Here is a 7,107-nt window from a genome sequence, read left to right as displayed (position 1 = left end):
GCCTGCCACCAGGCCCAGCTAATTTTTGTATTTTTAGTAGAGACAGCGTTTTGCCATGTTGCCTGCTTCAGCCTCCCAAAGTGCTGAGATTACAGGTGTGAGCCACCATGCCCGGCCAATTTTACTGTTGAAATGAATGCTGCTCTGCTTTCATTTCAGAAAGCAGTTGAGGGGCATGGAGGAGGAGACAACCATATGACTGGGAATTCTCACAATTAGCTTCCATGTGGAGCACAATGTTTATTACAGGGTAAGTTTTGAAAAATGCTGATTTGAAGCATACATTTATCTTATTAAAACTTATCAGCCGGGCATCGTGGCTCACGTCTGTAATCCCAGCACTTTGGGAGGCCAGGGCGGGTGGATCACTTGGGGTCAGGAGTTCAAGACCAGACTGGCCAATATGATGAAACCCCATCTCTACTAAAAATACAAAATAGCCGGGCCTGGTGGTGTGCACCTGTAATCCCAACTACTCAGGAGGCTGAGGCAGGAGAATCACTTGAACCCGGGAGGCAGAGGTTGCGGTGAGCTGAGATCGCGACACTGCACTCCAGCCTGGGTGATACAGTGAGACTCAGCCTCAAAAACAAAACAAAAAAAACCTAATGAGTAACCACAGCAATTGTTTATATTAATAACTTAGACCAACAGAAGCTGGTAAAATACTTTCCTGGGGAGAGTATTTCATCAGTGACACTGTTTAGAATTGCCAACATTGGGTGGTGATGAAAAGAATGCAGACCAACTATTAGTCCGTGTTACTATCGTTTTTAAATTCTCTGCAGACACATCCCTGACTGACTGTACCCTGGGCAGAAGCCTCACTGCCTGACCTTGGTCAGCTGCCACCATCTTCGCAGAGGAAAGAGCATGTGCAAAGGGCCTGAGGTGGGAGTATGGAGAGCAAGGAAGGCTGGTGTCTGGGATACAACAAGAAAGGGGAAAGGAAGAGCTCAGGAGAAGGAGGGCATCCTATAAGGCCTTGCGGACCACTCAGGATTTTGGCTTTCACTCTAGGTGATATGCAGGTCTAGCTAATTCCGATTCTCAGAGTCTGATGAATAATTGTCCAATAACGATAATATGATTGGCATGCTCCTCGGTGTCTCTGAGGAGCTGGAGAGCCAGAGGACTCGCCCCTGGGAGATAAGGGTATCACCGATATAAGGGAGGCATTTGCCAGATGAGACAGTGAGAAAATGGCTCCTCCAAGACCCAGGCTCTCTGAAGCGCTATCTGGAAAATCCTCAGCACTACAAGGTGCCCTCCCAGGAAGGATTTTTAGAGGGAAGTGGTCACTTTGTAAATAGCTGGGAAGATTTATCTGCAGAGGAAAACGTAACCAGGTTAATTTCTTCCCATCTCCCCCAACGATGCCCCTCTTCTGGAAATGAGGGTAGGCTTTGAAATGGGAGAAAGGAAGCTTCTCCCAAACTCAAGGCTGCAAATGCCATCCAGCCCAGCATCAGAAAACCTCTGGGGGCTGTCACAGGCTGTCACAGGGAGACAGGCAGGGCAAGCCATATCCTAGGCTGTTGGAAGTAGATGCTCGGTGCCGCAAAGAAAACTTAGCACTGAGACAAGGGATCCTTCAGCAACACAGTTTTTACTCCTGGACTGCAGGAAGGGTACTCTCGCCAGCCGTCTTGCCATGAGAGTACAAAGAACAAAGGAAATACACACAAATTTATTCCTTATGCATTTGGGGTCGTCCTTACTGCTGTGTCTGATCTCTGTTGGCTGAAGCCAGACCTCACAGTCTAAACTAACACCTGATTGACTAATAACTTAAAACTTTTCTAAACAGGTAAAAGCAATGGAGACCTGGGACATGCCTGTGAGCACGTCCAGCACAGATATCTTGGTAAAGTACAAGGACATAGAATGTACTATGTGCCTGTAAGCATGGCATGTCTAACAGCTACACAGAATAGGGCTTAACAAAGAGTTCTTAGCACACTTACGATTTAACAGGAAAGGAAACTTTAAAAAGGAACTTTTCTGCTTCCCACATAGGCCCCACTACTGCTGCATTCTCCCTTCCCAGAGCCACTGACAGTGGCAGAGATGAAGAGGACAGAGTCCCAGCTTCCCAAGGGCACTCCAGCTGCACCAGAAAAGCTCCCCCACTCCAACCCTACCCCGCTGCACTGCTGGACTTCTGACCACACCATAGGGCCCCAGCAGCAAAAGCAGCCAGAGAAAAACAGAGTGCTTCTGGAACTTCTCCAAGCTTTCCGGGGTTCTGTCCTGCAAAAGCCTCACCCAACTGTCTGGAGCACCTGAGTTGCAGACAGCGCAGGGAGGTGAGGAAAAAAGACATTCTTGGAATGGCAAGTAGGGCTCCAGGCCAATTAATATGAACTATTTTTTTTAAGAGACAAGAAGCCAGGGGCAGTGCTCACACCGGTAATCCTAGCATTGTGGGAGGTTGAGGCAGGCAGATTGTCTGACCTCAGGAGTTCAAGACCACCCTGGGCAACATGGTGAAACCCCATCTCTAATAAAATACAACAATTAGCTGCCAGGCGCAGTGGCTCACACCTGTAATCCCAGCACTTTGGGAGGCCGAGGTGGGCAGATCATGAGGTCAGGAGATCAAGACCATCCTGGCTAACACAGTGAAACCCCATCTCTACTAAAAATACAAAAAATTAGCTGAGCATGGTGGCATGTGCTTGTAGTCCCAGCTACTCGGGAGGCTGACACAGGAGAATCTCATGAACCCTGGAGGTGGAGGTTGCAGTAAGCCAAGATCACACCTTTGCATGCCAGTCAGGGTGACAGAACAAGACTTCATCTCAAAAAAAAAAAAAAAAAGAAAAAGAAAAAAAATTTAGCCAGGCATGGTGGCAGGTGCCTGCAAACCCAACTAATAGGGAGGCTGAGGCAGGAGAATCACTTGAACTTGGGAGGGGAGGAGGTTGCAGTGAGCAGAGATGGCGTCACTGCACTCCAGCCTGGGTGACAGAGCAAGACTCTGCCTCAAAAAAAAAAAAAAAAGGCCAGGCTTGGTGGCTCATGCCTGTAATCCCAGCACTCTGGGAGGCCAAGGTGGATGGATCACGAGGTCAAGAAATCGAGACCATCTGGTCAACATGGTGAAACCCCGTCTCTACTAAAAATACAAAAATTAGCTGGGCATGGTGGTGCATGCCTGTAGTCCCAGCTACTCAGGAGGCTGAGGCAGGAGAATTGCCTGAACCCAGGAGGCGGAGGTTGCGTAAGCCAAGATCGCACCACTGCACTCCAGCCTGGCAACAGAGTGAGACTCTGTCTCAGAAACAAACAAACAAAAAGAGACAAGATCTCACCATCTTACCCAGGCTGTTGAACTCCCGAGCTCAAGTGATCCTCCTGCCTCAGTGTAGCTTGGATAACAGGCATGAGCCTCTGTGCCCAGCGTTAATATGAATGTCAAAAAACATGTCCCTTTCTTTGTGTGTGGGGGGAATCCAGGCTATTCCTGTCAGCGTGATGCCATCGGGGTAGCAGACCAGCCTGCTGTCTGTGCGTCAAGGTGGCTGTGCACCGACTTGTTGCCCAGAGCCAGGAAACAATACACCCTAGGGCAACAGGCAGACAGGTGCAATGCCTGACCCCTGAGGCTCCCTAAATCAAGAACTGTCGCAGGCCTTCAGGGCTTGAGGGAATGATGTCTCTTTCTCTTGGTCCTGAAGATGTCCCTTACTTCCTTTGAAGCTGAATGATACATCTACATTTTGTATGATATTTTGTATCTGGAGTGGAGGGACTCCTCTTCCCCTCTGTCTTGGCAACCCAAGGGAGGCTGCAGACAGCCTCCCTTGGGTAGCTAGCCTCCAAGGTGGCCCCAATGACTCAGATTTCCTAGTGTTCACGCTCCTGTGTCATCCCACCTCACACTGAAGAGGGTCAGTCTGTGTAACCAGTGGGATGCAGAAGGGTCCACCCAGTGAGGACAAGGGCCTTCTACCAGTAGCAGCCTGACTGTGCCCTCATGGGCATGGCTTCTCCAGCCCCATCAAGTCTGCAGATGGCTGCAGCCCCTAGAGTCCCCAGTGACATTTTTTTTGAGGCTGAGTATCACTATATTGCCCAGGCTGGAGTGCAGTGGTGTGATCTCAGCTCACTGCAACCTCTGTCTTCCGGGTTCATGTGATTCTCCTGCCTCAGCCCCCCGAGTAGCTGGGATTACAGGCATGTGCCACCACACCTGGCTAATTTTTTGTATTTTTAGTGGAGACAGGGTTTCACCATGTTGGCCAGGCTGGTCTCAAACTCCTGACCTCAAGTAATCTACCTGCCTCGGCCTCCCAAAGTGCTGGGATTACAGGTATGAGCCACCGCATCCAACCTCCAAGTGACATCTTACCTCACCTTTCACGAGAGCTGCTGAATTGGATCCACCACCCAGCTAGGCCACTCCCCAATTCCCTGCCTGCAGAAACTACGTGAAATAATAAATGCCTATTTTTATTTTAAGTAATTTCTTACTTAACACTCCTCCTCTCCAATTAAGTATACTTCAGGAAGGCACCTCTCACGTTCTTCCAGACCCCCCTGTCTTGGGCACTCTGGGTGTGAGATTCCATGCAGGATCCCCTCTCCCTACAGATGGTCCTGGGCGTGGGCTTCAAGCCCGCGGGAGTTCAGGTCCCTTGCAGACAATGAGAGGTCTTATCTCCTGGCCCGACTCTAAGCCAAGAGATATCCGTGGGACCAGGAAGTGAGCAGGGGGAGTTTAACAGCAGATTTCCCATCTGCACTCTGCCCTAATCAGAATGACTTCCTGCCAGACCACGCATTTTCAGATGTGTTGGTGACACCCTTCCTAATGTCCAGTGATGAAGACTAATTGTTCCTATTACTTTGGTTTGACTATTTCAGTAGGAGCTCAGAAAAGGCTATGCCTCAGAAGCACAGGTGTGGAGAGCCATTTTAGAATGGAAACCACTGAAACTCTCAGTTCATTATTACACCTATTAGAAAATTCACTCTGGGCAGTGCATGGCAGGGCTGGAAGATATAAATGCCTGGAGACAGGGGGCCCTGAGATGGGCTGTTGTTGTCTGACAGAGCGGTGACCACTTCATTATCATTTCCAAGGTAAGTCATTTCGTTAGCTGACTACTACTTCTTTTTTTTTTTTTTTTTTTTTTTTTCCCTGAAAGGGAGTCTAGCTCTGTTGTCCAAGCTGGAGTGCAGTGGCACAATCTCAGCTAACTGTAACCTCCGACTGGCAGGTTCAAGCGATTCTCCTACCTTAGCCTCGCAGGTAGCTGGGATTACATGTGCATGCCATGCTCAGCTAATTTTTGTATTTTTAGTAGAGATAGGGTTTTACCATGTTGGCCAGGCTGGTCTTGAACTCCTGGCCTCAAGTGAGCCTTCTGCCTTGCTTCCCAAAGTGCTGTGATTACAGGCATGAGCCAGTGCACCCAGTCTTTATTTCTTACAGATACAGGTCTCGCTTTATCACCCAGATTGGACTGCAGTGGCAGTGATCATAGCTCACCACGGCTTTCAATTCCTGGGCTCAAGCAAGCCTCCCAGCTCGGCCTCCTAAGTAGCTAGGACTACAGGCACACACCACCACACCAGCTTTTTTTCCTCTTTTTTGGAGAGAGAGGGTCATGCCTTGTTGCCTAGGCTAGTGTCAAACTCCTGGCTTCCAGTGGTCCTCCCACCTTGGCCTCCCACAGTGTTGGTAGTACAGGCAAGAGCCACTGCGCCCAGCCTGCTTTAAATATATTTTCTTCCAGTTCTCAGAGCAGCACAATAAGTTAATATAATGCCTGAGAAATGTTCGTCATGATTGCTCATCAGCACTGAATGGATACAAACTGTGATACTTCCATACGGTGGAATACTACTCAGCAGTAAAAAGGAATGAGCTATCCAAACATGTTACAATATGGATGAATCAAAATAATGATGCTGAGGGAAAGATGCCAGGCAAAGCAGAATACATACTCTATGAAAATGCAAAATATTCTGTAGAAACAGGAAGTAGATCAGTGCTGCCTGGGGAGAGAGGAGAGTGGGAGGGAAGGATTATCCTCTCGGGGAGCCACGTGGTGGAATTCTCCCCAGTGGCGTGTAAGTAAAAGTGATGTATATTCATTTATGGGTACAGCTCACAGCAATGTCCATGCAACCCTCACTCTTATCACCCTTCCCAGCCTCCAGATGAATGAAGAGAACTTTGGGAGCTGAGGAGAAGACAGAGCCACAAGATCAAAGGAGACTGGATCCCTGAATGACTGCAAAGTCCCCTTCAACAGACATTGGCCTGCGACATGAGTAAGACAAGATCTAAGGTGTTAAAATTCATGCTGTGTGAGGTCGGTTTGTTACAGCAGGTAACCAGCCCTAATACATAATCCAAAATATTGATTAGATCTCAAAGTTATTAAAACTACATTGTCATGAAGCATTTTGTAGCTGGGACTACAGGATTACTCCACCACACCCAGCTTATTTTATTTTATTTTATTTTTATTTATTTTGAGACAGAGTTTCACTCTTGTTGCCTGGACTGGAGTGCAATGGTTCACCTCAACCTCTGCCTCCAGGGTTCAAGTGATTCTCCTGCCTCAGCCTCCTGAGTAGCTGGAATTACAGGCATGCAACAGCACACCCAGCTAATTTTGTGTCTTTAGTAGAGATGGGGTTTGTTCATGTTGGTCAGGCTGGTCTTGAACTCCCGGCCTCAGGTGATCCACCCACCTAGGCCTCCCAAAGGGCCGGGATTACAGGCGTGAGCCACTGCACCCGGCTTTATTTTATTTGAGACAGTGTCTCCCTCTGTCACCCTGCCTGGAGTGAAGTGGTGCAGTCTTGGCTCTCTGCAACCTCTGCCTCCGAGGCTCAAGCAATCCTCCCATCTCAGCCTCCCAAGTAGCTGGGACTACAGGCGAGCGCCACCACACCTGGCTGTTGTTCTTCCTCCACCTCCTCCTTCTCCACCTCCTCCTCCACTTGCACCTCCTCCTCCACCTCCTCTTCCACCTCTTCATCCTCCACTTCCTCCTCCTCCACCTCCTCATTCTCCACCTCCACCTCCCCCTCCTCCACCTCCACCTCCTCCTCCTCCACCCCCTCCTCGTTACTCCTCCTCCT

The 7,107-nt window shown here is 49.1% G+C and overlaps 1 long non-coding RNA gene across 1 annotated transcript in view; it reads left to right on the top strand.

The window, feature by feature from the left end:
- Window positions 1-98: 98 nt before the first annotated feature.
- The window catches only part of LOC116545963, a 7,968-nt gene continuing 959 nt past the window's right edge, over window positions 99-7,107 (top strand). The window contains exons 1-3 of the long non-coding RNA XR_004266534.1: window positions 99-250; window positions 789-2,309; window positions 6,168-6,347. This is a non-coding gene — a long non-coding RNA (uncharacterized LOC116545963). The remainder of the gene's footprint in view (window positions 251-788; window positions 2,310-6,167; window positions 6,348-7,107) is intronic.

This window comes from Sapajus apella, unplaced genomic scaffold (genome assembly GCF_009761245.1).
Source record: "Sapajus apella isolate SASKATOON/1434 unplaced genomic scaffold, GSC_monkey_1.0 scaffold458, whole genome shotgun sequence".
Taxonomy (NCBI): domain Eukaryota; kingdom Metazoa; phylum Chordata; class Mammalia; order Primates; family Cebidae; genus Sapajus; species Sapajus apella.
Note: the sequence above shows the minus strand (reverse complement) of the source record. Positions and strands in the feature narration are given on the sequence as shown.